This window comes from Sapajus apella, unplaced genomic scaffold (genome assembly GCF_009761245.1).
Source record: "Sapajus apella isolate SASKATOON/1434 unplaced genomic scaffold, GSC_monkey_1.0 scaffold136, whole genome shotgun sequence".
Taxonomy (NCBI): Eukaryota; Metazoa; Chordata; class Mammalia; order Primates; family Cebidae; genus Sapajus; species Sapajus apella.
Genome location: NW_022437076.1, coordinates 568,669 through 584,480, shown reverse-complemented (window position 1 = coordinate 584,480; position 15,812 = coordinate 568,669). Strand labels below are relative to the sequence as shown.

General features: G+C 36.0%; 1 long non-coding RNA gene and 1 pseudogene across 2 annotated transcripts; both read left to right on the top strand.

Moving 5' to 3' along the window:
- The first annotated feature begins 2,186 nt into the window (after positions 1–2,186).
- Positions 2,187–2,724, top strand: LOC116540151 (annotated as a pseudogene).
- A 510-nt stretch (positions 2,725–3,234) lies between these two features.
- Positions 3,235–13,854, top strand: LOC116540069. 2 transcript variants are annotated; one of them, XR_004264292.1, is made up of 3 exons: positions 3,235–3,244; positions 5,411–5,417; positions 13,775–13,854. It is a non-coding gene; the product is annotated as an uncharacterized LOC116540069 (long non-coding RNA). The 2 variants fall into 2 exon arrangements; XR_004264293.1 differs by lacking the exons at positions 3,235–3,244; positions 5,411–5,417 and adding exons at positions 9,978–9,989; positions 11,501–11,506.
- Positions 13,855–15,812: the final 1,958 nt, after the last annotated feature.

Genomic DNA, 15,812 nt, shown 5'->3' with positions numbered 1-15,812 from the left:
TTCAGATAATCAAGGTAGAGAGGATTTACTACTCATAAACCTTACTGAGTAAACTACTGAAAATGAAAAATTATTTTTTTCTTCAATTTAAAGAACAATTGGTTCTTTAAAGTAAGATGAGACCAACTGAGGAGCACTGAAAATAAGATGGAGCTAAATGATAGACAACATTAACATGGAATATGGCAAAGTGCAAACTAAACTAAAAATTTCCGTTTTCCATACGTGCTCAGGAATAGTAACACTATTTACGTTAGATGTCACTGATTTCACTCCTGTAGTTAAAATGTGAAGACAGTACAAACATAAAAATTGAATGTATAAATTCAAAATAAAAATTTTAAGGGTAGGAAATTGGTAAAAGAAAAACCATAGTAAATGAAAACAGTAAATGAAATGGTGAAAATAAAGCTACATATATCAGGGATTATAATGTAAATGAATTAAACTCACCTGTAAAAGGAAATCCAGAATTATAGCAAAAAACTCAAGTTTTATTTATAAGTCACATACTTCAATCATAATTATAGGAAAAGATTGCAAGTTTAAAAATGGAACTTACACTATTGTTCAGTATTTATTTTACCATGTCCAATTAATGGCTTTTACTATCTGATTGGGCTATTCTTTATTCAATTCCGTTTCCCGTTATGCCTAAGTAATATGTATTAGAGGTCATTTTTGGCCTATTTGAATATAGAGTTTTTTTTATCATGGGGTTTATAGTTTTTAGAATGTTTAATTTTCAACTGAAAAATTGTAAGTTTTCTAAATTGTTTACAAGTTTGTTAATGTTTGGATAAGACACGTTAGAAATTTATGTCTTTCCTCAAATTTGACACCAATTGGAATTTTTCATGAAAAAGCTTTGAAGGTTACTTATAAAACTAATGAATTTAATGTTAAGCAAATGTGTAGTTAAGTGCAAACTTTTGTAGTTTGCTAATGGAATAAAAATTTTTATGGGGAAGCAATTTGACACTATACATCAAGAGTTTTGAAGTTATCGTACCCTTTAACCTAATAACTCTACTTGAGAATGAATAAATTTTAAGTAATTAGTATGAATATCTAAAAATACAGTCAGCCCTCTGTATCAGTGAGTTGCACATCTCTGGATTCAACCAAGGGCAGATCAAAAATATTTAAAAAAATACAACAATTAAAAATAAAACAAATTTTAAAATACAGTAATACAATTTACATAACATTTAAATTGTATTGGTATTATAACTAATCTAGAGATGGTTTAAAGTATACATGAGGATGTGCATAGGTTACATGCAAATACTATGCCATTTTACATAAGGGACTTGAGCAATCTACAATTTTGGTGTCAGCAGGGGAAGAGTAGTTCTGGAACCAGTCCTCTTCAGATACCGAGGAACATCTGTATGCCACATATGTCTGTATTCTTTGTCATTGTAAAAAACGCCAAACTCAAAAGTATAATATTAGGATAATGGTTAAGGAACACGATACTTCCACTAAATGGAACATCATATAGCCACAAAAATATTTTTGAGGGTTTAACATGCAAAAGCAGAATATGGATTTATATATGCATTTGGTGATAACTGTATAAAGGTATGCTTAGTAAAAGATGAATGAGATTTATAAATTTTCTGGGCTAATGAGATTACAAGTAATTTTTTTTTTCTTTTTCTATATGATTTCTATTCTATACATTCTTTATGCTTAGTATTCCATTATGTTTATAATAATAAATGACATTTTTAAAGAAGAACTGTTGAGGCTGGGTGATGGCATGGTCTTGGAAACATGGGTCTGTGGATTTAAGATATAGCAATGTCACAGACTGGTCACATTGATACAAATTAGATTACTGAAAAAGTACTTGCATGAAATACTTGTATAAAACCCTAGTTGTATAAAACTCTAGTGTGCAATAGTTACAGCCAGTAAACAAAGTATTTTGAAGACGTGGGGATTTGGAACTGAATTACAGTTTTTCGTTATTTACCAGTTGCCTATGCTATACATATCACTGTCTTGCAATCGTTATTTAAATTCTTTGACTGTTTGATAAGTTGGATTCATTATGTGACACTGTGTAATTTCATTTGTTAAATAAGATCATGGTCTGTAAACAATTTCAGAATCTCTTCTAAATTTTTATATCACTCATATATAGTAGTTCATATTATAAGTGCTGTATAACATATATGTATCACACTGGAAAAAAAAAAAAGAGTCCAGAGTGGGAAAGGACTCCAGGCCCAGCCAAGGAGCTCCGGAGACCCCCACCCAGAAGCCCCCGGCCTGCAGAGCAAGTGAACCCAGCCCTGCCACTGGAGAAACAGCCATGGTTCCACAGCCCCCTGAACAGGGCGGATGCGGAGAATCTCCTGTCCCTCTGCAAGGAAGCCAGCTACCGAGTGTGGCTCAGTGAGTGTAGTTCCCTCAGGACTGCTCCTTGTCTCTCAGGAGCAGCCAGGGGTTCCTGCATCTGAAGTTCTCACGGACCCGAGAGAACCAGGTGGTGCTGGGCCAACACAGCAGGCCCTTCCCCAATGTGCCTGAGCTGGTCCTCCACTACAGTTCCCGCCCCCTGCCCATGCAGGGAGCTGAACATCTGGCTCTGCTGTACCCCGTGGTCATGCAGACCCCCTGACAGCAACCCTCGGCCCCCTTTTGAGTCCTCGGGCCCAGAATTGTATCCCAAAGCCCTCCCCTGGCGTAGAAAATAAATAAGTTACTGTTAAAAAAAAAAAAGAATGAATTTTTTTTAAATCAAATACTGCAGTACTGATTTAATCAGTATAAAATTGAAAGAGCTTTAGATCTGTAATAAAAATCCAAATTTGGGGAAGGGCAAACTTTAAAACAACAGCCAAGTAGAGAAGGGTTGGGGAAAGGAGGGGTGAGTGAACAGGCACATTGGAACTGTGGGGACATGTAATTGACCACCGTCAAGCCAGTGTAAGTTTCTTGGTTTCTCATGGAAAACACTTTATACATCTATTTTTCTTTTTTGGAGCATCCCTGTTCTTTTTAATAATTTCAGAATAAAGTCTCATTTCAGTGCACCCTAAAAGGTCAGCATTAAGGTTGGGAAATTCAGTTCGCATTTTTGGCCATGTACTTTTCTTTTTTATAATATTAAACTTTTAATTTTGAGATAATTGTACATTCATATGAAAGAAAGAATACAGTGAGGTACCCTTTACACAGTGACCCATAATGATAATATTTTGCAAAATTATAGTACAAAATCACAACCGTGGTATGCTATTGACATTGACACAATTAGCATATAAAACGTTACAATTATAATAAAGACCCTTCATAGTGCTTTTATAGCCACACCGACTTCCTTCCAAATTCAAAACTATTTATTATATGATTCCATTTATATGAAGTGTCCAGAATATTTACATCTATAGCTACAAAAAGTAGAGCAGTGGTTATGAGGGCTGGGGGAAGAGAGAAATGGGGAACAATCACAAAAGGGGTTAGGGGTTCTTTCTGAGGTGGTATTTTCTAAAATTAGATTTAAGTGATGGTTACACAACTTGTGAATACACTAAAACTATTAAACTGTACACTTTACATGAGTAAATATTAAGATATGTAAATTATGTCTCAATAAAGTTGTTAAAAACTAAAAATAATCAATTATCCTTATATGCATATATGACTTTAGCCTTTGCTGGCCTCCCCGCAGCTGTGCCTGTCTGAGGTTGCTCTCATCTTTCAGAGTCTTACCTGTCATTGCTCACCAGCCATCCTCCCAGGGGGCACACAGGAAACTTACTTGCTTGCCTGTGAACTACACTGCTGGTGCATCTGCTCCTACAGCTGGTCACTTCCTCCATGGGAGCAGACTGGCTTTTGCTGTGACTTTAGCCTTTGCTGGCCTCCCCGTGGCTGTGCCTGTCTTAGGTTGCTCTCATCTTTCAGAGAATGTTACCCGTCATTTGCTAACCAGCCATTCACCTGGGGGCACACAGGCAACTCGCTTGCTTGCCTGTGAATTAGACTGCTGGTTCATCTGTTCCAGTGCTGCTCTTTTATTTCATGGGAGCAGTCTGGATTTTGCTATGACTTTAGCCTTTTCTGTCCTTTCCGCGGCTGTGCCTGTCTTTGGTTTCTCTCATCTTGCAGAGTGTCTTACCTGTCATTGGCTCACCAGCCATCCACCTGATGATCACACAGGCAACTTACTTGCTTGCCTGTGAGTTATGATGCTGGTGCATCTGCTCCTAATGCTGCTCGTTTCCTTCATGGAGCAGGCTGGCTTTTTTATTTATTTATTTTATTGCAGTTTAGGTTTTGGGGTACATGTGAAGAACATGCAAGATTGTTATATAGGTACACACCTTTCAGCATGATTTTCTGCCTTCCTCCCCTTACCCTATATCTGGCATTTCTCCCCATGCTATCTCTCCCCAACTCCCCATCCCCTGCTGTCCCTCCTCTATTTCCCCCAACAGACCCCAGTGTGTTATGCTCCCCTCCCTGTGTCCATTTGTTCTCATTGTTCAACACCCGCCTATGAGTGATAACATGCGGTGTTTGATTTTCTGCTCTTGTGTCAGTTTGCTGAGAATGATGGTTTCCAGGGTCATCCATGTCCCTACAAAGGTCCCAAACTCATCGTTTTTGATGGCTGCATAATATTCCATGATGTTTATGTGACACATTTTCCCTGTCCAGTCTGTCATTGATGGGCATTTGTGTTGGTTCCAGGTCTTTGCTATTGTAAACTGTGCTGCAATGAACATTCGTGTGCACGTGTCCTTATAGTAGAACAATTTATAATCCTTTGGATATATACCCAGTAATGGGATTGCTGGGTTAAATGGAATTTCTATTTCTGGGTCCTTGAGGAATCTCCACACTGTCTTCCACAATGGTTGAACTAATTTACACTCCCACCAACAGTGTAAAAGTGTTCCTATTTCTCCACATCCTCCCCAGCATCTGTTGTCTCCAGATTTTTTCATGATCGCCATTCTAACTGGCATGAGATGGTATCTCAATGTAGTTTTGATTTGCATTTCTCTGATGACCAGTGATGATGAGCATTTTTTCATATGTTTGTTGGCCTCATGTATGTCTTCTTTTGTAAAGCGCCTGTTCATATCCTTCGCCCACTTTTGAATGGGCTTGTTTGTTTTTTCTTGTAAATCTGTTTTAGTTCTTTGTAAATTCTGGATATCTGCCCTTTGTCAGATGGGCATAAACTGCAAAAAATTTTTCCCATTCTGTTGGTTGCTGATTCACTCTAATGACTGTTTCTTTTGCCGTGCAGAAGCTGTGGAGTTAGATTAGATCCCATTTGTCTGTTTTGGCTTTTGTTGCCAATGCTTTTGGTGTTTTGGTCATGAAGTCCTTAGGCCTCCCAATTTTGTTTTTCAGTGTTGATTTTAAAACAGTTCAATAGTTTTAAAGTAGGTGACCATTAAAAAGGAGAAATGGAAGGATAAAGATTGATAAAAGTTGTCTAAGATTGCCCTTGACTCATGTTTAGATAGGACTTGAAGCAAGATTTAAGAGTTTAGAATTTCTGCCTTTTATCTGCATGATACCTAGAAAACAATCCAAAAAAAGTGGGAGGCAGGTTTTCTGCTAAGCTTCAAATCACACATCTCTCAGGCGACAGTGACATGGGCTTGTTTGGAGTCAGAAAAATTTGTGGCATGTAGAACTATCAAAGAAGAATATTTTATTTTCCAGTGACAGGTTGAATATCCTTATCCAAAATGCTTGGGCCAACAAGAAGTGTTTTGGATTTCTGATTTTTTCAGATTTGGGGATATTTACATTTACATGAGATATCTTGGGAATGGAACTCCAAACTAAACATAAAATTCAGTTATGTTTCATATATACCTTATATATATGGCCTGAAGTTAATTTTACAAACTATTTTAAGTAATTTTGCGCATGAAATAAAGTTTGCGTTAAGTATTCACAAGTGGAATTTCCTACATGTGGTGTCATGTTGGTGCTCAAAAAGTTTCAGATTTCGGAGCACTATGGATTTCAGATTTTCAGATTAGGAATCTGTAATAACAAAAACAACAATTTTATCCTTTTCTTTATATGTGTTATAATATTCCTTATATTTCAGTTACATTATCTTTATATTTATTGAGATTGCTTATCATCACATAAAGGATCCAACAGTTTATAAAATAATATTACAAAGAAACAGTAGTCCTCTCCTCCCACTACATTTCACAAGTCTTATAGAAAAGCACTCTCAACAATTGTTGCTTTCTCTTAAATAAACTCTGAGAAAAGAAAGAAAAAAAACACTTATCTGAAGAATGTAAAGTGCTTTTAATTACCAGGCCCAGAGAGACATTAAAATGAGACAGCAATCATGCCCTACTTCCTTCTTTGAGCTATGTAGTCCTTTCCTGAAACTGCCAGTATAGCCAATCATCAATCAATGTTATTTTCGTAAACTAGTAAGACTTCCTGACAAACAACTTTGTATCAATTCACACCCTGCATTTTAATGCCTTTAAAAAGCCACTTGCAACTGCTTCTAATCAGTGTATATTCAGGACAACTTGAATCTGTGCTCTTGGGTTGCAATCCTCAAGCTTGGCCCAAATAAACTCTCTTATTTACATTAATTGTGCCTCAGCTTTTTCCTTTTAGGTCAACAAATTCATAAACCCAAATAAGTTTCATTTTGCTACTTCTATACTTTTTATTTTAATTTTAAACAATGTTTATTGATATCCCACTAGAAAAGCGAAAAAGTTAGCTAAGGATGCGGCGTGATCTCGGCTCACTGCAACCTCCACCTCCTGTGTTCAAGTGATTTTTCTGCCTCATCCTCCTGAGTTGCTGGGACTACAGGTGTGTGCCACCACGCTCAGCTAGTTTTTGCATTTTTACTAGTGACGGGGTTTCACTGTGCTAACCAGGATGGTCTCGGTCTCCTAGCCTCATGATCTGCCCATCTCAGCCTCCCAATGTGCTGGGATTAGAGGCCCGAGTGACCTCACACAGCCAAGAAGTAATTATTATTATACTCAGGCTATCTGAAAATATCTCGATTTTAGACACATTTAATTAACAGCTTGACATGGCACTGAATTTTAGACTTTTTCCATTTTCTCCCCGAAGTTTAAAGGTATGGCATCTAACTTCCGGTACTGCTGTGAAAAGTCTGGGGACATGACTATGCTTACCAATCCTTGTGAATAATTTGATTTTTTAAAATTTTGCATCCTTCAAAAGATCTCTTTGTCTCTGGTATTCTGAAATGTCCTCATGATGTTCTTTGATATGGATCTAATTTCAACCATTGACCTAGGTACTAAGTGAACTGTTTCAAACTGGAAATGTCTGCCTTGGCACATTTTCCTTAGTTAATTATCTCATGTATATCCTCTCATTTTCCATTTTCTCTTTCTTAAACTCCTATTGTTTGAATAATAGGAGTTATCATCCTCTTTGATTTGACCTAAAGTTTTCTCATCTTATTTCCTAATTTCTTTCACTTAATCTTTTCACAATGCTTCCCTAGAAAATTTCTAGACTTTATATTATAATCCTTTTATTTATATATCAAAAATTGTTGAGCAATTCTTATATATCAGGCACTGTAAAATATTTGTTTCCCATAAAAGACAATTCACTGCATATATCTACTATATTCGGTTTTGGTTTTCTCAATCTTTCCATTAATTTGATTTTCATTTTTTCTTCTTTCATCTGTACCCACTTGCTAGGCCCACACCCATTCCGTTTTCTTCTACTAATGCATTGAATAATTTATGAATCTGTTACTTCAGCACTGCTTGTCCTCTCCTGTTAGCCTCCTATTCCCACCTGCTATAGGTTTCCCATCAGGCGGTACCCCACTTCATTCTTCGAGACTTCTTTCCTAATTTTCACTGGGTCTGAATCAGAACTTCATCAGTAATTTTTCAGCCCTCAATCTTCACTTTTCCTTACGGTTAATTTCACACTGAAGTTCATTATTGTTACCTTTTTTTTTTTTTTTTGTATGGTTGCCATCAAGAGGCATGCTTTTCTTTGTTATTAACAAAAGTCAGTAATTAGCAACCATTTAACTTACATGTTTTGAAGGAAATACACAATTTTACACCATAATTTTTGTGACATTTGATAAATCAAGGAGACTTTTTAGAGCCCTTCCAATTCTTAAGGTGATTCTTAGCCTTGAGATTTCTGCTCTAGATTTCTACACACTGGCTCATGGATCTGATTGATTGAGTTCTGTGATTGAAGCAACACTTTCTAATCTGGTCACTTCTGCAGAGTCAGAAACTGGCATCAAAATAACACATAGCCTTCCAGATTCATGCAGGTTTTTCATTACATAAATTTTTACAACTTCCTCTGCAGCAGCAAATTATTGCACACTGGATTTTATTTTCTACCTATTCAAATTTGTTTCCAATTATTCATTTATATTCATTCATGTATTCCAATTATTCATTCAGTAGAGGGGGGTGTGTGATGTTAAATGACTGAAAAGTAATGCATATGAAGTTTCACCTTAAAATGTTGTTTTCTATTATACATCTGAAATGAGCTGCCAGCCTTAATTTTCCATGACTAATCAGTTTAGAAACCCTTCCACTCCTATATTTTATTTACCCTTTCATTGATGCATTCTTATATGTTTTTTTTTCCTCTCCAACTACTAGTTTGGACTTGTTTCAGCAGCTCCTAAATTGGATGCTACTGAAAGTAACTTTCATTAAAAACTTTGAGATCTACTTCTCACAGGTCAGAAGTTGAATTCTACCTAGATTAAAATGACATGCTAGAGTGACAGATCAATGACTTGGTTCTCTCCTAAGCAGACCTTGTTCTTTTGCTTTTGATCTAGAAGGCATTCATTTTACTATAAATACTCCTGAGCAGATATAAAACAATATTAAGTGGCTATTTTTATTATTTTTTCTATTTATTTTATCCAAATCTATAACACTTTGAGTAAAAGGGTGAAATAAAAATGCAATGTCTTAGTATTTTTTACTTTTGGTTTCCTTTGCTATTTGAGGATAAAATAAAATCATCTATGTGAAATAACTTTGTAAACTTGAAAAATTCTACATAAATATAAGAAACTGTTATCTTGTCAGATATTAATTGTAAAGTTAACATCTTGTATTTTCCCAACCCACTTGTAGTCTGACAAATAATGTTCTCCAGAGAAGTAAAAACAGTCATGAGTCCAAACTTACTGTGTTTGGAGAAAGAGAAAACATTGCAATCTTAATAAATGCTTAAGAAGATCTAACTCTATGCTCCCTACAAGAAACTCACATTAGCTATAAGGAAACATATAGGCTAAATATGAAAGTATAGAATAAGATTTTCCATTAAAAAGGTAACCACAGAAGAGCATGGGTGTCTATACACATATCAAACAAAATTACAGAACAGAGGCCTTGGAGGCAACACCACACATCTACAACCATCTGATCTTTAACAATCTGACAAAAACAAGCAATGGGGAAAGGATTCCCTGTTTAATAAATGGTGTTGGAAAAACTGGCCAGCAGTTTGCAGAAAGAAGAAACCAAACCCCTTCCTGACACCTTACACTAAAATCAACTCCAGATGGATTAAAGACTTAAACATAATACCTAACACCATAAAAACCCTAGAAGAAAACCTAGGCAAAACCATTCAGGACATAAGCATAGGCAAGGACTTCATGAACAAAACACCAAAAGCATTGTCAACAAAAGCCAAAATAGACAAATGGGACCTAATTAAACTCCAGAGCTTCTGTACAGCAAAAGAAACAATCATTAGAGTGAACCCACAACCAACAGTAGACAAATGGGACCTAATTAAACTCCAGAGCTTCTGTACAGCAAAAGAAACAATCATTAGAGTGAACCCACAACCAACAGAATGGGAAAAAAAATTTTGCCATCTACCCATCTGACAAAGAGCTAATATCCAGAATCTACAAAGAACTAAAACAGATTTACAAGAAACAAATGAACAAACCTGTCCAAAAGTAGAAGAAGGATATGAACATTTTTCAAAAGAAGACATATATGAGGCCAACAAACATCAAAAATGCTCATCATCACTAATTATTAGAGAAATGCAAATCAAAACCATATTGAGATACCACCTCATGCCAGTTAGAATGGTGATCATTAAAAAATCTGGAGACAACAGATGCTGGAGAGGATGTGGAGAAATAGGAACACTTTAAAACTGTTGGTGAGAGTGTAAACTAGTTGAACCACTGTGGAAGACAGTGTGGCAATTCCTGAAGGACCTAGAAATAGAAATTCCATTTGACCCAGCAATCCCATCACCGGGTATATACCCAAAGGATTATAAATCATTCTATTGTAAAGACACATGCACACATATGTTCATAGTGGCACTGTTTACAGTAGCAAAGACCTGGAACTAACCCAAATGCCCATTGACCATAGACTGGACAAGGAAAATGTGGCACATGTATACCATGGAATACTATGTAGCCATAAAAAATGATGAGTTTGTTTCCTTTGTAGGAACATGGATGAATTTGGAAACCATCATTCTCAGCAAACTGACACAACAGAAAATCACACACCGCATATTCTCACTCATAGGCAGGTGTTAAACAATGAGAACACGTGGACACAGGGAGGGGAGCATCACACACTGGGGTCTGTTGCGGGGGAGTAGAGAAAGACAGCAGGGTGTTGGAGAAGTCGGGGAGGGATAACATGGGGAGAAATGCCAGATGTGGGTGATGGGGGGGATGAAGGCGCAAATCACATTGCCATGCGTGTACCTACACAACAATCCTGCATGATCTGCACATGTACCCCAGAACCTAAAGTACAATTAGAAACAAAAACAAAAAACAAAAAAAATAAACTTTAAGTCAAAAATTTGTCACAAGAGATAAAAGGTCATTACAAAGGTTTCAGTTCATCAAGAGGATATAACTATTAAATGTATATGCAGCCAACATCGAAGCACCTAATTACATAAGGCAAATATTACCAGATTTGAAGGGAGACAGATGGCAATACAATAACAGTAGAGGATTTCCACATCTCACTTTCAACAATATACAGGTCATCCAGACAGAAAACAACAAGGACCCAGCCAACTTAAACAACACCATGGACCAAATGAACCTATCAAATATAAACCTAACTCTTCAATGAACTGCAACAGAATATATGCTCTTTTCAAATGGACATAAAATATTTTCTAGGATAGATCCTATGTTAGGCTGCAAAACAAGCCTTAACAAATTTAAGAAGACTGAAATGTTTAACTAAACATCCTTTCCACTCACAACGATATTAAATTTAAATTAGAAATCAATAACAGGAGGAAAATCAGAAATTTACAAATATGTAGAAATTAAACAACACACTCCTGAATACTGAGTCAGAGAAAGAAATCAAAAAAGAAAATGAAAAAGTATCTTGACACAAGTGAAAATGGAAAAATGACATATCAACACTTATGAGATACAGTAAAAGCAGTTCTAAAAGGGAAGTTTATAGTGACAAGTGCCTACATTTTAAAAAAGAGAAATATTTCAAATGAACAATCTAATGTTACACATCAAATAACTGGAAAAGAGCAACTAAATACAAAGTCAGCAGAAGTAAGAAAATAATAAAGAATGGAGCAGAAAAAAATGAAATAGAGTCTAAAATGACAATAGAAAGATCAACAAAACTAACATTTGATTTTGGAAAGATAACTCTGACAAATCTTTAGTTATATGATGGAAAAAAAGGAGAGATGACTCTCAGATAAGTATAATTATAAATGTAAGAGAAGACATTATAACTGTTAACAAAGAAAAACAAAGGATCATAAGAGACCACTATGAATGATTATGCACAAATTGGATAACCTAAAAGAAATGGATGAATTCCCAGAAACATACATCCTACAATACTAAACCATGAACAAAATGAAACTAAGAAGAGACAAATAAAGAGTAAGGAGATGACATCAGTAATCAAAACCTCCTAACAAACAAAAAGTCCAGGACCTGATGGATATGCTGGCAAACTCTAACGAACATTTACAGTAGAATAATTGTTAATCTTTCTCACAGGCTTCCAAAAGAAACTGAGCAATAGGGAACATTTACAAACTAATTTTATAAGGCCAGCATTACCCTGATACCAAAGGCAGACAAGTACACTACAAGAAAAGAAAATTGTGGGCCAACATCCCTGGTAAACAAAGATGCAAAAATCTACAACAAAATACTAGCAAACCTAATTCAACAGCATATTAAAACAATTATATACTGTGATCAAGTGGGATTTATCTCTGAGGTACAAATATGGTTCAATATGTACAATTTGATACGTCAAATTAACAGAATATAAGATAAAAATATAACTATCTTAATAGTACAGAAAAAGCATTCCATGTAATTCCACATCCTCTTATAATTTTTAAAAATCTCTCTACAAATGAAACACCGAAGGAATGTATCTCAACACAATGAAGGCCATAGATGATAAGTTTATAGACTAACATATCCAATGTTAAAAAGTTGAAAACTTTTCCTCAAAGATCAGGAACAAAACAAGGAAGCCAACTCACACCAGTTCTCAGTATTATACCCAGAAGTCTTAGCCAGAGCAAGTAGGCCATAAAAAGACATATGAAGCATGCAAATCAGATATAAAAAAGTAAAATTATCCGTTTGCAGATAACATATTCTTATATACAGAAAACTCTAATGACTCCATCAAAAACTACTAAAACTAATAAACAAATTCAGTAAGGTTACAAGATACAAAATCAACATACAAAAATGGGTTGTGTTTCTATATACACAATGAACTAACCACAAAGGAAATTAAGAAAACAATCCCATTTACAATTGCATCCAAACATAAAATACTAAGGAACAAATTTAACCAAGGAGGTAAAACTTCTGCACATTAAAATCTATAAAACATTAATGAAAAAAAAACTATAGTTACAAATAAATGAAAAAATATTCTGTGTGAAGCAATGTTGACTAGCTCTTATAATCAGCTGGCTGATTATTCTACTTCTAGCTTTTCCTTAAAAAAATTAAATTTCAGACACACATAGGAGAGGAAAAATCCTCCAAATGATCTCTGTGTCTGCTTCTGAGTAAGAGTCACAAACTTTACAATTAGAACATACAGATTAAGTTCCATTAAGCTTTTCCATTAGTACATATAGATTGTTTCATTTTTCATTAAATATAGGTATAGTTATTCCTAAAGCAACAACTAACTATATTAAATGCAATTTTTAAAGGGAAACATAGGAATACTCATGTTTTGGGTAGTCCTTTTCTAATTAATTGAATAGTGGTTAAATCTCCAATTGCATTGTGCCCAGGTCTTAATTTACAAAGGTGACAGGGATAACATGGAGAGTCTAATGCCATTAAGAGATTTTTAATATTCAGAATTCCTGAAGAAACAAGGTGCACAGCATGCCACACAGGGCCTCCTGGGAAAGACATTAAGGCGGTCAGGAGGCAGAAGACAAGAGCAAGAACGTTTAGGCCACTGCCTTTATTGGGGGTTCTATAGGAAAGGACAGGCAGGGCAAGATTGGGATTGGCTAGCTTGAACAATTTTAGTAGGCGTTGGGCTATAGGGGTCATCCCTAGTTGCCTGGCTCGTGGCTCTGGGATGATTCAAGCACAGGAATATTGCCTCTTGGTATATCTGGACCAGTTATAGGAGGTATGACTAATGGTTAAGTTTAACTGTTAAAGAGGGATAGCTCTTCTCTCCCTAGGAAATAAACTTTCAAGGAGAGTAAAAAACTTCATTACCATAGTTGACCTAAAAGCAGCCACCAATTAAGAAAGTGTTCAAGCTCAATATTTAATTATTTCAATTCTACTCACTTTACTGAACCCCTAACATCACATTGGACTAATCTATTAATAGAAGCAGCAATGTCAGTATAAGTAACAAAAGCATTCTCTCCTGCATAAGCTTATATCAGACTGGAATAACTACTGCCAGTTAACAGCCCAATTATAATAACTTATATTCTAAACACCTTATTAAACTGTTAACCCAACTCAGGCATGTCCTTAAGGAAAGGTTTAAAAAAGTAAAAGGAGCTCAGCAAACCTTACCCCCACCTGTTTACCAAATACATCACCTCAAGCATTACCAGTATTCGAGGCACTGCCTGCCCAGTGACACATGTTCAACGGCTGTGTACCCTGACTGTGTAAAGGTGGCATAATCACTTGTTCCCCAAATAGGGACTTGTATGAATGGCCACACGAGGGTCTAACTGTCTCTTACTTTTCATCAGTGAAACTCATCTATCCCTGAAGAGGCGGATATGACCAAATAAGATAAGAAGATCCTATGGAGCTTCAATTTCCTAATACAAACAACACTCAAAAAACTTACAGGCATTAACTCATCATCCATGCATTAAAAATTTTGGTTGGAGTGACCTCGGTGTACAATATAACCTCCAAACAATATAAACTAAGACCGTACTAGTCTAACTAAATTGACACACATTGGCCCAATAACTTGATTAATGGACCAAGTTACCCTACGGACAACAGCAAAATCCTATTCTGGAATTCATATCGACAATGGGGTTTACCACCTCAATGTTGGATCAGGATATCCCAATGGTGCAGCCACTATTAAAGGTTCGTTTTTTCAACGATTTCAGTACCACATGATCTGAGTTCAGACCGGAGACGTCCAGGTCAGTTTTTATCTATTCAATATTTCTCCCAGTACTAATGAACAAGAGAAATAGAGCCAACTTCACAAAGTGCCCTAACCCAACAGATGATATTATCTCAATCTAACAAACAATTTTCCCTGCCTGAGAACAGGGCTCGTTAAGATGGCAGAGCCCGGTATCCACATAAGACTCAAAGCTTTATAATCAGAGGTTCAATTCTTCTTAACAGCATGTTCATGATTAACCTCCTCCTCCTAATTACTCCTGCCCTAATCGGCATTTATAACACTCATCAAACAAAAAGATTCTAGGCTATATACTACGTAAAGGGCCCAACATCATAGGTCCCTATGCAATACTTCAACCATTCACCAACACAATAAAACTTTTCATCAAAGAATCCTTACGACCCTCCACATCCACTATAACCCTTTACATAACCGCTCCAATCTTAGCCCTTTCCATTGCCCTCCTTTGAGCTCCTCTCCCCATACCAGATCCTCCCTTCTCTTTATATTAGCCACATCAAGCCTGGCCATTTATTCCATTCTATGAGTCGGATGAGCAGCACCCAATTCAAGCTATGCATCAATTGGTGCGTTACAAACTGCAGCCCAGACAATTTCACATGAAGTCACCCTAGCCATCATTCCATTATCAGTCCTACTAATCAGCAGCTCATTTAATTTATATACACTCATTACAACACAAGAACATTTCTGACTTCTACCACCATGACTCCTAGCCATAATATGATTTATCTCCACATTAGCAGAAACCAACCGAGCTCCTTTCAACCTAACAGGAGAATCAGAACTCGTCTCAGGTTTCAACACTGAATATGCTGCAGGTTCATTCACTCTCCTTTATAGCGGAATACATAAATATTATAATAAATTCCTTAACTACCACTATTTTTCTAGGAGCACCCCACACCATAATTTCACCACCAAAACCTTTCTCTTAACCACCCTATTTTATGAATTCAAATAAATCCTCAATTCTCCTATGACCAACTAATACACTTATTATGAAAAATTTTTTTATCACTTACACTAGCACTGTGCATATATCTCAATACCTATTCTAAAGTCCAGCATCCCACCCCAAACACAAGAAATATG